This window comes from Mytilus trossulus, chromosome 2 (genome assembly GCF_036588685.1).
Source record: "Mytilus trossulus isolate FHL-02 chromosome 2, PNRI_Mtr1.1.1.hap1, whole genome shotgun sequence".
Classification (NCBI taxonomy): Eukaryota; Metazoa; Mollusca; class Bivalvia; order Mytilida; family Mytilidae; genus Mytilus; species Mytilus trossulus.
In genome coordinates, this window is record NC_086374.1 from 33,016,059 (window position 1) to 33,036,807 (window position 20,749).

Below are 20,749 nucleotides of genomic sequence, written 5' to 3' on the forward strand. Positions count from 1 at the left end.
AGGTCAGTGAGGTAACACTAGTAAGACTTAAGTGAGAACATGAGGTTAAGGTCAGTGAGGTAATACTAGTAAGACTGGTGAGAACATGAGGTTAAGGTCAGTGAGGTAACACTAGTAAGACTTAAGTGAGAACATGAGGTTAAGGTCAGTGAAGTAACACCAGTAAACTAGTGAGAATATGAGGTTAAGGTCAGTGAGGTAACACTAGTAAACTAGTGAGAACATGAGGTTAAGGTCAGTGAAGTAACACCAGTAAACTAGTAAGAACATGAGGTTAAGGTCAGTGAGGTAACACTAGTAAACTAGTGAGAACATGAGGTTAAGGTCAGTGAGGTAACACTAGTAAACTAGTGAGAACATGAGGTTAAGGTCAGTGAAGTAACACCAGTAAACTAGTGAGAACATGAGGTTAAGGTCAGTGAAGGAATATAGTAAGATTGGTGAGTCTATAGTCTATAGTTATCAAAGGTACCACCAGACTTATAATTTGATACTACAGAAGCATGACAATGCATCTACATAAGACATAAAAGTGATGTCAGATCAAATTAGTTTCAAAGCCAAAAAGTACAAAGTTGGTGATAATTAATGGTGGTCCCAAATTTTCAAAATGTTGTGCCAAATACAGCTTAGGTAATCTAAGCCTGGTTCTATCCTTGGGGATGAAACATCCCCCAGCGGTGGCATCGACCCAGGTGTAAATATTTATCATCATTTACAATACTGGTGAGGGTTCCTTCCCCTGAATTTTAAACATTACTACCATGACTACAGAGATAATATTGAAGTATTACATAACTTGTAACATATTGCATTATTATATGTGATCTACAAATCAATCTTCTCAATTATTCATACTTACAAACAAGGTGTGGTTCTTAAACAAATTTAGTCATTCAACAGTAAATTCGCAAATTAAGTATTAAACACTTTTACTCCAAATTCTGTTAAACAAAATCATTGGTTCTAATAAAATCTACTTTGAGTGTAAGATTTTGTTTTTTTCTTATCTTAACATAAATCAGCAATGACTGTATCTATCAATTACTTTTGTAACATTCCTTATCAAATGCATCAGGCTATCAATTTGGGGGGAAATTATGATGCATAGTCACAAATGTTAAAAGTTTTTTTTAACCATTTAGAATTTTAAAAATACTCTCTAAAAGTAATAACTATGACAACTGTTCACTAACCTCATGTTTAATATTGTACATTAAATCCTTGCACAGAAAAATCCTGCATTATCCATATACTACACATATATACATAGCAAGGCGACTGTCTCATTGAAAAAATATCATTAGCAATTCATAAACCACAAAGCCAATGTCAACAAAAGAACACTACAAAGGACCTGTTATGCCCTGTCTAAAGGATTAGGAAATTTAACAAAAGACTGAATATTTCATACATTCCATACTAATGTTTGAGTTCTTAAAATATAGGTGTACTTTTCATTAAATCACCAATATGTCAATTTCTACATGATAATGTTTGTGTATTTTAATGTTCATCCTTCATTTCACAGCTGACATCTAAAATTTATTTTGAGTCAGCATATTTTCTTAATCGTGACTAACAAATTGTTACTTTCTTTTTTAATATAATCTTGTTTTGAAATCAAGGGGAGAAAGGGAGAAAAAATGTACATTAAGCAATCTTTACCCAGAAACAACAACAAAACAAAAGTGTACTCTGAAATGTCTGGCCTGCTTTACTGACCTTGATTTATTATTTTATGAAAGTCTTAAATGTAAGTATCACACACAAAAAATCAAGTGAAACTGTGAGCTACTGCTGACTGATGATACCCTCACCACAATACTTGACCGTAAACAGGAAAGTTGTTGAGTAAATTGAATCTTAAAACGCATCGCACCATAATGCTGACTTATAAACCTTGACACCAAATTTCAGGAATCCTTGTAATGTAGTTCCTGAGAAAAATGTGCAAAAATATTCATGGGATGGATGGATGGATGGACTGGCGGATGGATGGTTGGACAGACAGACATATGTAAAGCAGTAGTCCACCCCTGTTTTAAAAAATTGGGGGATGGACTGACCAATGGACTGACTGACAGAGGTTATACAGTAGACCCCACTTTTAACAATTGAGGGTATAATTAAACAATACTTTTCTTATATTTTTGACATGCAATTTAATTTGCAACTTACAATATCTTCCTAATTTTAACTATCACCTACTATATATTTTCTTTTTTGACCAGGCAACTTTGAGAGGGCAGCCAAAATAGCAGTTGTTCTAAAACACTTTGAACAAACAGTTTATCTTACAGTAAAAAAACAAGAATGCAGGCATTGTGCTGCTAAACAAACCCCACTTGTAAATCAAAGCACATGTACTGGAAAACAGGAAGTAGGCATCTAAGACCGATCACAATAGGGCACACACAAAGCAATGTTTCTATACCAAAAAATACAGCTAGAATGAAACCTTTTCATTTATCAATGCCAAATTTTTAATTTTCAGACTAAAAATTGATGTTTCAGAAACCTGACATTATTTACCATATGAATATATCTTAGAAGCCATTTGTTTAGGGGTAAGTCATAAAAGTTAAGAATCCAAAGACATAGCAAGGAAATTGATGCATGTATGTGCATGAGACATCATTTAATGAATTTGAACTTTGGTATAATCTTTTAAAATTGATAACCCTGTACGCTTTTTTAGAATAAATCTAACAAAAGTCAAGAAAAAATATAATGAAAGCAATTTGTTGAAGATGGGATATCATATTAGCACTTATCCTGACCTTCTCATGTATACAATATATATATACGTATCTGAAATGACCAGTTGCAATTACTTTTAAACAAATATGGAAACTGTGAAGAAAAACTTACTTTTTCCTGTGAGAAAATTTCTTTTGTGAATGACTCCTATTACACTGAATCAGCAAATGTTTACATTATTACCTATAGATGTGAACACCTGGGTGTGCTGTAAATAATGGATTTTTAATTTTTGAATTATCTACCTTTTCTCTCAACCTTGCTTAAACAGCTTCTAACAAAATGGAAACAATTGGAAATTGATCATGGTGTGGTGGTAAACTTTAAAGCAAATTTCAAATACGAATATAAGTCAAATTAAGCTGAACCATATAAAAGTAAATGGTATAATTTTTACAAGTTTCAATTCCCTCAGGCAAATCATAAGGGTGCTCTGATGATAAACAAAACTACACAAATTATGAAGAAAATTGACTGCATGGCAGACTGTAGTAGGAGAACAAATTTCCTTCATCAAGCTGGCTTATGCTAATGCATTATCAATCCTTTATCATCTTTTTTTTTTTGGGTGGAGGGGGATTCTATCTTTCGATACTTAAAGTATCCATACTAGTGCATATGTTTCATATTAATCTAAGATCTTTTTTCATAGATTACGTTTTCCACCATTTCATTGCTCTATTTCACATTCAATTTCTCCTCCCCAAGCCATTGTTCTCTCAAAAGTTTTTAATAATGCACAATATGTTCAAGTATAAGTATGTCAACATTTTACTTCATGCCAATACAGATTCATAACAAAATACCTTAAATATTTGTGATAATAGTACAGACAATTAACTGATAATTAAATCTATATGACCTCAGGTCAAAACAGTTATCAATATACCATACTGTTCTATATTTGGAAAGGGTGTTTTAAATCTAAATGTTTAAGAAAGTGTTTTCCCTAAATAATGCATTTTTTCCACAGTACTTTACAGAAATTGTAAACGTAAAAATTTCAAGTCTCCAATTAATATACACAAGTCATTTCTAGCATGAAAATCTTCTGAGGATAATTACCACCCCCTGATCAAATTCTTATTGCAAAGTGTAGCATTCCATAAGATAGAGTATAATATAATTAGAATATCCTGATATCCAGCCAAATTCTCATCATCAAAATAAAAATTCTGTTAAATCTGAGTTTATTTGTCTGTAACCATGCAAGCATTTCCAAAATAATAACTTTAATCAAACCTCAACCACTATCCTCTAAAAATTAATGACAATTAGAATCTCTGATAAATACACAGTACCGGGAACTCAAACTGAATGTAATTCTTTATATTACTGATGATCAGTAACTGTCTACTGCCAAAAACAAACCTCCAATTTCGACTGACTTATACGCGGGTCAAGACAGTTAATCCTCAAAGGAGCAGGTCCGGTAAGGGCTGGGCTGATTTTGGCCTCAAATTTCAAGTTCATCTAACGAAAGATTTTAGACAATTTTTAAAAACTTAAGTGTCTATTTAAATTGATTCGAATAGTTTATGTTAAAGATTTAAACTGATTTAGTCATTAAAAACGCTCAAATTCAAACTTAAATATGAAAAATCTATCAAATATATGCCAAAAAATGTCACTTTTTCAGATGTTTTTTTTCAAAAATGAAAGTCGCCTTATCCGTGTTCATCCTCAACCTGTATATATTACGTATGTATAATCATCAAATACAATACATTTCAATATTATGAATGAACACGAATACGGCCACTTTCATTTAAGACGGAAACCGTCCAAAAATTTACCTAGAATGCTAAAAATGTGAAGATTTCAGTAATTTAGTATGACTTAATGATGCTAGCACCCGAAATATATGTATTGTATGGTCAAAAACAGCCCATATTTATGTAGCAGAAGCATTCTACTTTCCAATAGATAGCTTAAAAATTACATTTTCACAATTTTGTAAAACTGCTATATTTTGGGGCCAGAAACGGGTCTTACTGAATCCAGGAGAGGGGGGGGGGCTCCAGTCATGGTTCAGTGATTCTTTATATAATCAACCAAATTTCTCCAACGTAAGGGCACCCCCCCCCCCTGGATCCGCCTATGGCAGTAGATTATTTGTTTATATTTCTTAAAGCATCAAACATATAAAAGGAAAAGAAAAGAGATGATGTTTTAAAGTTCTGCAGACAAAATCCCAATGAACAGACACTTAACAAAACCAAATGCAAACGAACATAGCTAGTACATATATATATGTGTTGCAGCTCTTCATCTCAAAGTCACAATGAGGCCTTTATACACATTGGAGCTAAAGATCTCAACTAGTTGAACATACATGATGACCCTTGAAATGGTATTAAGAAGAAATATTGGCTAAATGTTGTTTATGCTTACATAGATCTGTGTTATAATTGACTTACACAGCTGCATTGATATCAACAAACTCATAACTACCATATTTTTATGTCATATTTTGTTCATGGTTTGGACCTAAGAATGTGTACATTGTTTGTAGCCTAATCAATGCAGCTAAATGATCACTGATGTTATGTATAGAGGGGTAATTTTGTAGTAAGATGTCTAACCCAGTAAAAATATTTATGAAAATGATATATATGGTAATTAAAGAACAGGACAAAGTTCTGAAGCAAAACAAACAGTTAGATAACCTAATAGGCATTACAAGTAATTATGTTAGAACAGGGAAACAATTCTAGCAGACAAAGAAAAGCATTTGTTATTTATGATAAATGAATTGGCCAAAAGAGAGATGATAAAGCAGCACTCAGAAGAGAAAAAACTCATAAATAAATGTTTATTAATGTGCCAAAGTAAAGATAAATGGAAGATGCTAGAACCATTGTAAAATTTGGATGGTATGCTGTACATAAGTGCACGAACCATAGATCAATATCCCCTCTAGCAGGCCCTGTGACCTTCAGGCTGATATTGATCTCTCAGGTGATTCAGTATAGGATACACATTATGCCATAAACTTTTCTCTGTATAATTCAATATAGTGTGATGTATGAAAAGAACAGAGAATAAATCAAAGTACATTTAATGCTTTTTGTACACAAACTTATTTTAAGGATCAATTTTGAATATTTTATCTAGCTGCATATGATTTTGATACATTTAAGTGAGATTGTTAACTTATTGTATCAAACAGCTTCTTAAAAAATAAGCAGATTTCTTATAAATATCTATCAGATATTACACTTGATATTATACATCTCAACAAATGCATTTTTTTAGTTGTGTTTATATATATATATGCATTTCAACTTTTTTGTAAGACAAGCTGATAATTCATTCTTCCAAGAGTTTTATCATTTATCGATAAACAAAAAAATATGTTATCAACTATCATCCATCCAAGCTGTTACAACAAAGACGAATAACTGCATCTAATGCTAACCTTGATTCTGTCCTCTTTTGATTGATTGTTGGTGTTTTATGTTTTTAATACCACTTTGGGCTATTTCGTGGTGGCCTGTTTTTATTTGTGGAGGAAGCTGGAGTGCCAAGAGAATACCATCGACCTTAAGACAGCAAAACTGAAAATCCTAGTCAATTAAGATTGGAGTCAAGTGCACCCCCACAAGCAGAGTTCAAACTCACAACCTTATTGTTGACAAGTTAGTGATTACAGAAGTAGAACTACATACTAATATAGACCACTTGGACACTGAGGCCATGTTCTATTTTGAAGTCAACACTCTACCAAAAACAACACAGCAAATTTATTATTCAATTATAAAATGTTTTCCTATCAACCTCAAACACAAATTCAAGAAGCATATATGCAAGTTCCTTAATCAAATGTCAAAACTATTTTGTTATACATGTATTAGCAAACAAACCTTGAATCTGGCTCCATTTCCTTCTCCCTCACTCCTACACTATAATAACAGTACCTAATCTTAATGTATAGGTATCATACCTACAATCTAATTATTCACACATACTGTGATAATTAAGTACTGTTAATTAGGCATTACAGATAATAGTCTTTACTCCTGGGTATATGGGAAAACTCATTGGCATTTACATGTTCTGATTATACATGTAGTAAAAGATGAGACCAGTATTTGAACAAAAAGGGTGAAAATTGAGCCTTCTTTTATATTTACATTTTACAAAATACTAAGGGACAACAGGAAAATGGAATGAATGGCAAAATGTTGGAAGACTATATAGCTAGAGCACTATTGAGTATTGTCCACAAGCACACCAAAATAGGCATTGAAATTATTTTCACATTTTACCTGAAATAATCAAACCTTATAAGAGAAATTTAAAGAACACAGAAACAAAGTGAATAATTTAAAAATTACTTAACAATTCTTCTTTTCTGAATCTAGTTACAAATGTATTTCCAGAAAATATTTTCAAGGGACAAGGGCATGTCCTAATCATTATTTTAGGATACATGTAGCTGTATGAAAAACAAACCAAAATACCCACAATCCTTTTGACTGAGTTTGCAAATTGATTTTCAAATATATGATGAAAAGCACAGATGCCTAGAAATGATGAGATAATTAAACTTGTTCACTTTATACTTGATGTAACAGCAACATAATTACTTGACTGATAGTGTGTCTTAAGGATGCTTGACTTTATGAATAAATCTTTCCTTCTGTAAAGTGCTGAATTAAGAAATAGAAAGGAAATTATTACTGGGATGGGCCCGTATATCTGATAAACATACTAGACTAAGAATACCTTGCAAATGTTAAAAGGGAAGGGTGAAATTATGAAGAAATGAGTGAGTATGACCAGGCATCAGAATTTAATTCAGTTCTGTTTTGTTGGCAAAAGACAGAAAAGAACAGTTATGAGTCTTCCATGTTTGAAAATTTTAAGGTTAATTTAGAATGAAAAGATCGATCACAACACTGATGTGTACATCATATAGATATAGGAAGATGTGGTTCTAAGAGTGCCAATGAGACAACTCTCCATGCAAGTAACAATTTATAAAAGTAAACTATTATAGGTCAAGGTACAGCCTTCAACACTACCGAGTAAGCCTTGGCTCACACCGAACAGCAAGCTATAATGGGCCCCAAAAATTACTAGTGCAAAACCATTCAACGTAAAACCAACGGGCTAATCTATATAAAACAAGAAACAAGAAATATTTTTCACAACATTGTTACATCTAAGATGAGTATGGTAAAGAAGCTGTGGTATGAATGCCAAAGAGACAACAATCCATCAGAAACCAAATGATAAAGTTGTTAACAACTGATAATTCAAGGCTTGAAATATTGGATGTATTATTCAAATGATAATCATTTTCTGTATTGATTTCTTTTTTTTTCTATCCTGTTGCTTAGTTGCCATCTCCTTGATAAATATCCCATACTCTCTTTAAAAGCTAACAATTTCAAAACATTCAATATCCTATATATAGCAGTTTCTAAATTAGACTGTCATCTTTGGCCAAGAGACTATCAAGATCTTCTAATAGAAAGAAATTGTCCCCTCTGGTATAGTTCCAATAATCTGACAAAAACAATATTCAGTAAGAGAACGCAGACCCTCCCCTGATACTTATCTTTACAACATTCATCATATAAAACAAAGGCTGACGGGCAAAATTTTGGCTAAAAATATATAATGTTATCTTTCTTGGAGACTAGACACTGCAAGTTTTGTAAATGCCAATATTCTCTTATGGTTGTGGCCTGATATTTATTTCTTGCATAAAAAGATATTTCTCAATGCAATCACAGTTTTTAATTTAAATAGTATCTAAACTCATTGGAAGGCTTGTTTATTATCATATTGAAATTAGATAACTCAAGTTGATGTCGAGTGATATCCAATTCTCACTTGTTAAGAGCCTATCAATATTGCATTCTATATTAACTCAGAAAGTTAGCTACCTTCAAAAATGCAGATATTGCTACAATACATAGATAATGATGATACCTTGCAAAAAATACATCAGCATGTATTCGTTTTTTCTATTTAAATTCATTAACCCATTTGATTTAAAAATCAACAATTGTATGTTTGAAAAACCATGGTAACAGAATACTAACCTTGGGAATTAAATGTTTGCTTTGCAGTATAATATCCATTTTATATTTGATATCAATATTTCCACAAAAGGCTGATTGTATGTGAATGTGTTTGTACTCTATAAAGCTGATCAAGGTAAAACTATGGCAATTCACTAAAATCCAATCATACAGAATGATTTTATTCGATAAACAGGTGTAAATGCATCCAAGCTTTAAAAAAGAAACTGTATAATTATCCTTCTAAAAATTGTGTTTAGATAGAGTATCCACCACTGATAGAATCAATGCAATAATATATGTTTTCATCAGGAAAATCAAATACACATCAGCAATAAAAATCACCAATTATTAATCGCAATATATTATTTGTGAAGATGCGCTGCTGATGAGTCTTCAAGTAATTATTTGGCTCCAGATGCTGCAAGGCAAATTTATTTGGCAAAGAGATGAAGAGCTCTCACCAACGCAATTTACACTAGGATAGTTTAATGATGGTAAAATCTGACAAGAAAAACTGTCAAAATTGTATCTTCTCTATATCCATTCAATACTTTACTGTGCAGAAATTGTAACATGTATATATAATGAATAAAATAGACTGCACAAGAGAGAGATCAATACCTTTAGCCAGCTGTTGAGAAAATAAGAATGTTAATAATTCAAATGGGGACTCCCATGGGGAACGACAATACAAAACTGAGATTATCCTATTATCTTCTCAGTAGGGTTACTTTAATGAATGGACACTGGAACATTTAACCAGTATTGATAGTTGATTAATGTGTTCAGGCTAAAATTAATTTTAACATCCAGCCATTCACCTTAGGGAGGGAAATCAGTCTTTCTACCTGAGCTGTTTAACATTTATATACTTATTATCAATTAACTCCCACTATTTCCCATCTGTTATATAATAGGGGTAGACCAGAGACATGTCACTTTTTGCCAAAGTTTCTTACTTATTTGATTTTTTCTAGGATACTGTTTAATACACAAAAAACTTCACTATTTATTTTGAAGCATCAGTTCTCAGCATGTATTTGTCAAATTTTTACATGATGACAGTACACATTATACTAGTACATGTAACTAACTAAAATTCTCAGTTTAATAGAAGTATATATCATATTTTTGAATATCAACAGTAACAATAAAACATATCAAACATGTGTATATACTTGTCCTTAGAAATTATAGACACATTCATGACTATTGAGAGGACAAAGAATCTTTTTGAATGTTTACAGGGGAAACTAAGAATAAGTACTGGTATGCAAAACCATCTTATCTTAATTAAAAGTTAATATTACAAAATCTCTGATCAAATATTGATAGAACAAGGACGGTATCTAGGCATACCAAGCCAGAACCATTTCATTCGTACTAAATGTTCTATAAAATAAGTTTGAGGATGATATTCATTTCTTATTCTTCAGTAGAAATTATAAGCATACACAGAACATAAATTATCTACTTTATTTGATTCCAGATAAATGTAAAAATTGTATGAACTTGTGGGACCATGACAAATTGAACTGGCTAATGAAAAATTATTTATAATATAGAAAAGGAAATGGAGAATGTGTCAAAACAGGCAACCCAAAGAAAGCAAAGGCTCTTCAACACAGCAAAAATACTACAAGAGGAGGCAAATTCAGATGAAATCACATATGACAAGATGAACAAAGGCTAGAGGTTCCTGACTTCTGTCAGATGCAAAAAATGCCTCAGGGTTTATTATGTTTTATGAGATAAAACATGAAACACTTTGAAAACTTTGTTGTAATTACTGTATATATCAAGTAATAAAGACTAATCATATATATGTTATATATGTTATATATGTTATCATTATTTATTATGATATTTTAGGTCAATGTAAGGTCCTAAATGACATGTTTCTTGTTTTATAAACATAAAATATAGAAAAAACATACAATCAAAATCAGGACAGGAAAAGAACTAAACTCTATATTAAAAGAACAAATAAATTTTGGGGCTCTTTAAAGCTTGCTGTCCTGTGTACATGTGAGCCTTGAGGCTCCGTGTTGAAGGCCATACCTTGTCCTATAATGGTTTACTTTTATATATTGTTACTTGGACAGAGAAATGTCTCATTGGCACTCATACCACATCTATCTTTATCTATAGATGGTAACGAAAACATTACTACATGTACAACTATAAAGTTAAACACTTGCAGATATATCGGGAAAACAAGCTTAAATATTGATTGAAAATTTAGTCTTAGATGCAGGATTTTCTTTATTAGTTAAAGTTGTTAGAGGCTTTGAACTAGCTGTCAGTTAACTGTGAGTACTCTTTTTTGGATGATCCATGTATCTTAATGGGGACATATATATACATTGTAGTTAGAACCCTCCCTTTATATCCTTGGTTGGGAACACCCTCCCCTTCATATCTTTGATTGGGAACACACACACACACACACATTTTGAATATGGCTGGTTCCGCCCCATGCACATTGCTGCTATGAAATATGAAATTATTGGTATAAATTATTGCATTTCAAATAAATAAATGTGACATTTTATATTAATTTTTTTTAAAGATACATAGTTGAGTTTTACTATACATTAACATTCTCACATTTACAACAGATATATCACTTTTCATTACTTTTATTTTATTATACATGTACATCTCTAATTGACACACATGCTCATTTATCCTCAAGTAAATGTGTATAATAATATGTTTGGTTGAATCATACCCAATGATATTTTGAGCCCATTTGATTCTAACATTAATTTTTCAAGCAACAATTCTCTTCTCCACTAGAAACAAAACTAATTGATTGTTTACACTTCTCTATGACTATCCACTGTTATGCCATTACACTGTACACACATTATTTATTAATCAGTGCCATTATTGACAAAAATGTTATCAACACGGGGTTACATCAAGTATGCACATGGTCAAACATTGTTCAGGTTAGTAACAACTCTGCAAATGAGCCTTCCGAGCATGTGTATATTTTGAATGTCAGAAATATTTTTGTTTGTGGGTGTAACCCTTCATGCAAAGAGTGTTATCAATCAATATTGACAGAGAAAGTTAAAACAAACAACAGATAACACAAGGTGGAAAGGCATTATCATCTAATGAAAGTCAGGAAGTCATTATAAAACCTCATATACATGTATCTGCTTATTATTTGGCAATTGTTGTATCAAAGTTATTTTTGTATGTAACTTAAATTCCCTCTTGTGTTGGAATGAAATAATGAACTCTGCCCTCAGTCTGGTTCTATAAAATACCATATTTTGTCCTTCACTGGGCTATTTGAAAGGGTGAATGAAAGTCTACGAAAAGTTGAATTCACAAAGTATGAAATGTGAAGTCTAACTGTGAACTGGAGCTTAAAACTACATATTGATACATATACCAGCTGATTAAATAACATTTTTGTGTAGTTTGTACATTAAGAATACAAGTTGTGCCATGGTATAGAGTACTGCATTTTTAGTACTTATACTGAATAAACATTTTGAAAGCTGTAATCTTCACATCTTTGAGTAAAAACATTGTCAATTCTGTGAAACCAGTTGCACACAATTTTTTTAATTTCTATCAGAAATATATAGGAATTGAGATCAATACTCTTATCTTTTTCAAAGGATCTGATAATTATTATATATGGCTATTTATTGGAACTGGAAGAATCTGGTCTAGCTCCCCAAGTATGTACAGATCAACTGGATTTGCCTCCCTTAAACAGCGTCTGGATATTTGTCATGTCTCATGAAAAAAAAGTTTTCTTCCTAACTAAGTGCAATGAATAGCAATGAAAAAGTTGAATATTGACAAATGTAAACATAAAAAGATTAAGAAATAAGTTTCATCATAAAATCTCTTATCAGCTTAATGAATAACAAATATCTTCAAAATTATGCAGAAATATATGTTAAGCAGTTGCACATTTTTTTTTTGTTCAGAATATAACCAACGCCACATGTTGGAAGAAGCAACATGGATGAGAAGTTTTGAAAAGTTTCCACTTCATAGATTCAAATGCTAGAAAAATGCCCTTAGTAAATACATGTATACACATTATAACTATATGATTAGGTTGTGTTCTGCCAAGAGGAAACAAGCTAATTTTGAAAACTTTAATTAACATGCAACATGGTAAAAATCAACTCTTCTTCTAAACTAAATTGTAATTCTTACGGGATGTGCTGATTTTTAAAACATTTTCTTGAATTCTTGGAAATGTTTCAAGTTTTGATTGCTTTCATTCAAATTAAAAAAAATTATAGCTTACATAGTGGACAAAAATAGAAAACTTTTACTGTTAAAACAAGAGTAAGCTGCCAATCTCCAGCACTGCACTTAATGCATATTTACTGTTCAAATAATAACCAAATCTTTCGATCTGTTTTGTGTACATGCTGTTCTCTTTCGAGAACTACAAAGTCATAAGGTCCATTTCTAAGTAAAAATAAGACAGGGCCTTCCAAGGAATCAACAAAAACTTATGAACAAAATTGTTCTATGAAATTCAAAGCAAGTGGTATGTACATGATAGATATATATATATAGGAAGTTGTGGTGTGAGTGTCAATGAGACAACTCTCCAACCAAATTTTTACTATATTAAAGTTCTAAAATAATCATCAGTTTCAAGAAAGTTACAATACACAGACTTTAGTTGGAACTACATTATTTCATACTTAAAATATAGAAAGTAAAAGCTGATGTTTATCTGATCCTAAAAATGCACTTGGTACATACTTTTAAAATTTAAAAAAAAAAAGACTTCAAGAATAAAGCTAAATTCCAAATGCAACATCTATTTCTTATTGAACCTGAAAGTTATTAAGAAGCATTCAGTAAAGTATGGCTGTGAACTCTGACCTCTGTTGCCTCAAAATTGTGTGCCATGTGCTTGGACTTTGCCAATGTGTATCATTTTCTTGGTTAGAAAAACAATTATAAATCTGTCTCTGAGAAATTATTATATATCTAGAAGGTATATTTGTTATTATTTCATTAAAAGTAATGAATCATAGTGATTTGAGAGTAAAACTAAAGGCACAGAAGAGCCTATGGAGCTTACTGAAAATATTTGCAACTTCAAATATGTAGGCGTCTATCCAACATTGCAGTTTTTTCTTCATTTACCAAAATTGGACAAAAATCATTATTACCACCAATACAGCTGAGCAATAAATTAAAGATTTGACTGACAATTTCCAAATGACACTTTTCTATTTACCTTTCTTAAAATATTCTGAAAAGTTCAAACTCTTTTAAATACTTTTTGAAAGATTTAAAATGGAAATTCTATACAAAATTGGGGCTTATCATGGTTGCATATAAAGTACTAAATGGTGGCCCCATTTGGCCATTGCCGGCAATGCTATTTTTAGCAATTATCTCCTTTAAAGGCGTTTTTAATAAACTAATTATATATAACTACAAAAACTGCTGTTGTCTAATTGGAGCTCGATATCTATTTGTGATTTTACCGCACTCAAATAAATATGGTCTCATGGCCTTTCTTGGTGAATTTTGTTTATTTTACAATACCTTACAATTTCGCAGAAAATTTTCCTTAATTTTGATCAACATAAAAAAATATTTTCTGCCCTTCAACATATGTATGAAAGGACAAATTTGTGCTTGCATGAAACTTTATTCATAATGCTTTCCAGAAGAAAAATATATAAATGATATCTATTTTTATCTCTATGTCATGTTCCTTTCATAAAATGGCTGTGCCCATGTAATTTTATTTGGTACATTGTAATTGGCTGTCCAGTTTTGTTTACCAAAAACTGCAAGAACCAATCAACATTTAGAATAAATATGCTTAAATGTCTGATCCATTTTTCATATGTACTTTTTAATTTGCTTATTAAAATGATTTCTGTGTTCTAGTATAGATTACTTAAATGAGAAATGAGAAATCTCATCAATATCTGACTAGAAAAAGAAAAATTTGTATCTGATTTCCTGCACCTGGCCTTGGGTTAGTCAGTTTCTAGGATCAATGTGTTATGAAATATATATGAACTGGCTGTTTCTAGTTACCGATTCATTCACAAGTAGAACTGTGAGATATTGCTTACCAACATACCCTTGCTATTAGAATCTTGTTAACTGGAAGGAGTTAAAAATGAATTATACAGTAAAGACTGAGACTTATACATGTACATGATGTACTGAGTATACAAACTGAAACCCGAAAAGTACCATACACAAACAAGATTAGACCAGCATCCTGTCCAGAGATTCATCTCGTGAAAGATTAACGTGTTAAAGGTGGTACCCAACACCTTCACTAAAATTAATTTGGCTCATAAAATTTTGACAAAAACATTTTCTTTAACCCTTTGACAAAAATTAAAAATATCAAAAAATTTGAACCAACCATTTTATCAGAAAAATTACAATGGTTATATAGTAGTTTGACAAACACTTATTTTGATCATTGAGAAGCTTAATATTCGTTCACAACCCAACATAATTAAAAAAACATTTAGCTGGTTTTACAGAGTTATTTCCCTGTGGTGTTAGGTACCACCTTAAGTGCCAACCATGTTTATGATGGTTTCATTTACTTTTTGCTATCAGAGGAAGTAATTTAAATATGAGAGGATAGCATATGAATATTTGGCCAGATTAAACTTCTTATATAGACAATAAAATCTCCACCCTCCTCTTTCTAATTTTGATCATTACAGAGCTCCCTACAGACACATAAAAGAACAAACGTTTAATGCACTTACTTGCAATCTGTAAGTCTGTATATGCAAGTTAAGTTAATTCCAGAATTTGAATTATTTCCAATACTGGACAAATGACCTGAAATGAAATGGTAATCATAAGTTAAACAAAAATGGAGAACAAATGAACTTAATGAAGGTGCCCTATGACTTATATCTAATTAATGTAAATAGTATTCTAATAAATTGATTGGTGTTGGTGATTAAATGCCATTTTTTAACTCTACTTATTGCTGGTGGAGGAAGCAACCGACCTTCAAAAGGAAAACTTGACAATCCTAATAGTCAATTAAAATGAATTAGGCCATTTAAGGTTTTTTTGGTCCAATGGTTTTCCTAAAACTCAACGGACGATGATGTACGATAGACAATGGACGGGAAGTGATGAGAAAAGCTCACTTGAAAGGAGGTGAGCTTAAATAAGGATTTTTTTTTAGACACAAACAACATTTACACCTTTAAATTACCTTTTGATAATTTTCAAATTTTGTTCTAAAATAACACCCATTCCCTTATTGTAATCCTAATACAAACACAAGAAAAAATAATGAGAACTTTCTAATTTCTTATTAAGAAATAGTTCATGGGGGCTTGAATATATCGTGATTTTACCACGGATTGCCCCTTTAGGACAAATATTGATAGTGAGGGGTAAAATATCAGCATAAAGGGACAAACGATATATATTCAAGCCCCCATGAATTATTTCGATTCTAATAGGACAAATACGGCAATTGTTTAAGATTGAAGCTCTATGTGATGGCATTTTTTGCCGTTCCCGTAAATAAACTCACTTTTAAATTGACATAAAATAATGGAGCAAACTGAACAAAAGAGGATTCTTAAACTTTTTACAATAACATATTTAGATATGTTTGGATGAATCAAAATGATTATTGTACTTATGTCTCATATGTATACAAAAATGGCTAATTAATATAATATAACACATTTTAGCATCATTTGATTACGTTTCCTTGTTGAGATGATTTTCGGTTTCCCAAGCATGTATTTTTCCGTAAAATGTTCTATGACGTCGGGAACCTCATTCATAAAAACACATATGACCTGAGAGTACAATCAGAACAGCTATATATGCATAACAATATATTCATATTTTACCACGGGTGTGTACTTTTGAAGCATTTGAAGGACATCATGTTAGAATTATAAATTAAACAACTGTATAATGCAGTAAGCAGGTTATGGATGCATAGCATTACATGTATGTAACCAGAGGCTGTGAATATCATTGTCAGTAACAACTACTGAACTAGGTTTATCCCAAAATCTGCTAAATTAAGTAGAGTTATCTCCCATTGTATACAAGAAACCTTGATTTCTCTTCCCATGACAAACTCTGCCTATATATAACACAATGAGTCTTACAAAATCGGACTAAGCAATCACAGACGTCACTATTAAAATAAACTTGGACTACCAGAAGATACATATAATTGAAGGACTTATTTTACGCATTTTACAAGCAAGAAAAATAAATAACATAATCTAAATAAATGTATACATGGTATCAAAGAACAATGAGAGACAAATTTCAATTGACAATGAAAATTTACCACTTATTTGGCTTTTTTCTTCTCTTATTTTGAAGTCCTTTTTTAAAATATTAATTCTATATATATATATATGCATATGGTGTTTTTTTGGTTGAATTAGGAATATGGACCATAATTTGCTATTGGGCTCCGTTTCCTATAACTATAGAAAAGTGATAAAATGTGAATTACTGTAAGAAAAGTTGTAACTACATCTAAAGATGCCATTATTTTTATCAACATACAAGTGTATGCTACTCTTCCCTAGAAAAAAAATTGAAATATACGACTTTCAAAGATTCTACAACCGTATTTTTGTGTCGTTTCTCGCGTTACTTTTTGCTTCCAAAGAGCATAACGCTGACTGATTTATAGATAATCGTCACCGGCAAATTCGTAACTTTTGCTTTCAAATAACAAAGAACATCGACCAATAAGAATAGTGAGAAGAAAATGCTGAGAACTATAAGTATTTATGTAGCAGATGTAAGAACAGTGGCGTGACTTTTGTGTCTGATTTCGTAACGCAAATTTTAGATGATGTAATCTGCTTTGTTGTAATAGAATTCTTAAAAACAATATGCAAATATGAACTCTCGCGAGATGTTCAAACAGGTTAATCAGAGATGATTTACATTCTTGTTTTGATCTTCGTAATAATTAAGTAAGAAAATGACGTTATCATTATGCGTTACATTTTACACGAAACAGGAAGTCCAGTTATTTATTAAAATTGTTTTTGTCCTTAAGTTCTAATCATTTCCGGTCATACGTGAAACATGTGACTAACATGTGATAACGCCATTACAGCCGGATGTACGAAATACTAGGTCTAAACATTGTTTTTGTTTCCAACGGGATGTTAGCAAACATAATCTGTAGACTTGTTTCGTCTTGTTTAAAAGAGGAAAATACAATTGTCAAAGAGATTGCGCCGGTGGTCTGTTATTTTTCCTATGTGCATAATGTTACATACAATTCTGTGTGAAAACAAATGCCCAATGACTTGACAAAATCGATTTCATATTTGACAGACGTTAGAACACACTTCGTTTCCCGATAATGACGTGAAGATTCCTTGGAAAAATCAATCGAAATTTCGTCTCTTATCATTGTACCAATGCTCGTTGGATTGATTTAACTTCAGCAGTAAATATTACTGGATATTTTAGATGAATAAATATAATTTAATAAAAAATACATGTTAATATACCGTTACACTTGGAATGTACAAAGTTGGCATCTTTGTCACAGTTTTTAATTAATATTTTTTATTCATATTCTGCAAACACTTATCAGAAACGTAATGAACTTGTCAAAGGAGAAGTAAACTTTTACCATGCATGACTTGAAAGGAAGTACTTTATTGATTTTAGCCCACTAAAGTAGGTTAAAATGTGGAAACCATGTAGATGGTGTACAGGTCACAAGTATCACATTGTGCCTATTTTAAAGATTTTAATTCCAAGTTAAAAGTTTTTTTCTTTACTGGATTTAAAGAATGTTACATTGCCAATGATTTGGAATAAATTGTATATAACTGGAATATCAAAACCAAAAATAAAGACATTTTTTTGGCTTAAACATCAAGATACAACGATTTATATGGTATCCTGTATCAATGAAGAAAATATGGAAAATTCTGAATAAATTGCACTAATTGTTTTCAAAACAAGCACATATTTAGGAGTTTTATAATACTGTTACATTTAAGATGGATTTTAAGAAAAAGTATACTGTTCAGATTATTTTAAGCAGAAAATTTTGCAATAAAATAAAACTAAAAAAATGCTTTCGGTTTCTTATGGTTTCCTGTCAGGTTTAAAAAAAACTTTAATATAACATTGAAAATAGATTTTAAATATTAACATGAAGCAAGTAACACTAGTAATGGTGTTTATTTATTTCCTGTTTGGTTTCATGTCACGTAAACAGTGAATCAAAATGTATTAATTTTTTCTCGAAAAACTCAATTGTTCCATTCATACTATTCTTACACCAACACAACCCACAAAATAAAAGTTAAAATTTTAGAACTTATAAAAAAGGATACAAAAAGAAACCAAAGGCCGAATACCAAATTATGGTCCATATACATGTATATGTCACCATACTACCACATGATAAGATAGAGACATGTATTGGTGACACCTTTTTAAAATCACCTAAATTTAAACTTGTGACCGGCATATGTACATGTACTGTCGACACTTTTTTTAATCAGCTAAGTGAGAACATTACTACATGTACCTGTAATTACATGAAATCCTAGAAAAGTCAAATGATTATAAATTTTGTGGAAATGCTGATCTCCATATTTTGTCCGTACTATGTACAATCTTTTATGAGGTTCTGCTTTGAGGTTTCAGAGGAGTTGTGATGTCAAACTGTTGAAGAAGTATATATTTAAGCCAAAATTATTGAGTTCAAGGGGTCATTACTTCAAGACAAAGATAAAGAATAATAATTTCCTGTGGATTTGCACATCTAGAATCCATGACAAATCGACCCACTGGCAAATCGGCTCACACCTAATCGCCCCACTTTTTTACCAACTCGCCCCGCTTAAAAAAAACCGCCCCAAACTGGTTTACCAAATTGCCCCACTTTTTAGAAAATGATGTATATATGTATACATGTTCCTGATTCTGATTTGATACATATTACATCTTAGGTTTATTTTTTAAGACACATTTTTATTCATTTGATTTTTTTTAGAAATATTTACCATTGTCTCATTAATAATGATTAATTGGTAAATAAAGTTATAAAATTATATAAAATCAAAAATAACAAATTCTACAAATCTTACTCTTAGGCCACGTTTGTTCACTTTTCTTTCTTTGTTATGGTCCGAGTTTATGATAGGCCGAGTTGATTTATAAACTCAAAGGCCCACTCATATATGACTTATGCAAAGCCAAAGACTATCGATATAATGTTCAAAACACATGGCTAGAGTATGAAGAAAAGTTAGTCCAAATAATAATGACGTCTTGAAAGGCTAGCCTTTCAAGACGTAATAATTATTTGGACTAGAAGAAAAGTGTAACATGTTAGTACAATTTATTTTATAGTTGGAAAATTGAACTGAACGACTCTTCGCAACTTTTATAAATAATACACCTTATAGTTTATATTTTTAAGTAATAAGATATTTGAAAATTATCATTATTAACAGTTTTTAGAATTGCCCTTTTTAAATACTTTTAAATAAGTTGCTCCTCTTTTGTTTTTTTTCTTCAATTCAAGTGCAAACTCATAGTTTGAATGAACTTGTAACTGTCTTGTTGGTCATCAGCGCGCCTGTCAGAGATACTATTTAGGTTCAGCTAAAATCATGTGCACTAAACCGAGCATGTAACTTTACATCGCGATTTACATAGAGTTTTGGTATTTGGCTGGTCTGACTTTAACTTTAGATTTTCAGTATATTAATACATCGAAAGTATTATATTTCATTTCACTTCATTGTTTAATATAAATAGAATAGTAAGAAATAAAAAAAGACACACACTTAATATATTCGGTAGACAAAACATACATATTTAATTGATATTTGGATCTGATTTTGACCAATGCTAATACACATTTACATGTACATTCTGATGTTTATTTTCTGTAATTATCA

General features: G+C 31.1%; 1 protein-coding gene across 3 annotated transcripts in view; it reads right to left on the reverse strand.

Moving 5' to 3' along the window:
* The window catches only part of LOC134707035 (uncharacterized), a 48,570-nt gene extending 28,135 nt beyond the window's left edge, over positions 1–20,435 (reverse strand). The window contains exons 1-2 of one of the 3 annotated variants that reach the window (XM_063566513.1): positions 20,326–20,435; positions 15,566–15,641 (exon numbers count right to left, since the gene is read on the reverse strand). The gene's annotated coding sequence lies outside the window, so the exon portion shown is untranslated. Of the gene's footprint in view, positions 1–2,874; positions 2,986–8,822; positions 8,947–15,565; positions 15,642–20,325 lie in introns of those variants that run through there. The other 2 variants (XM_063566515.1, XM_063566514.1) reach the window with 2 other exon arrangements.
* Between the last annotated feature and the right edge of the window lie 314 nt (positions 20,436–20,749).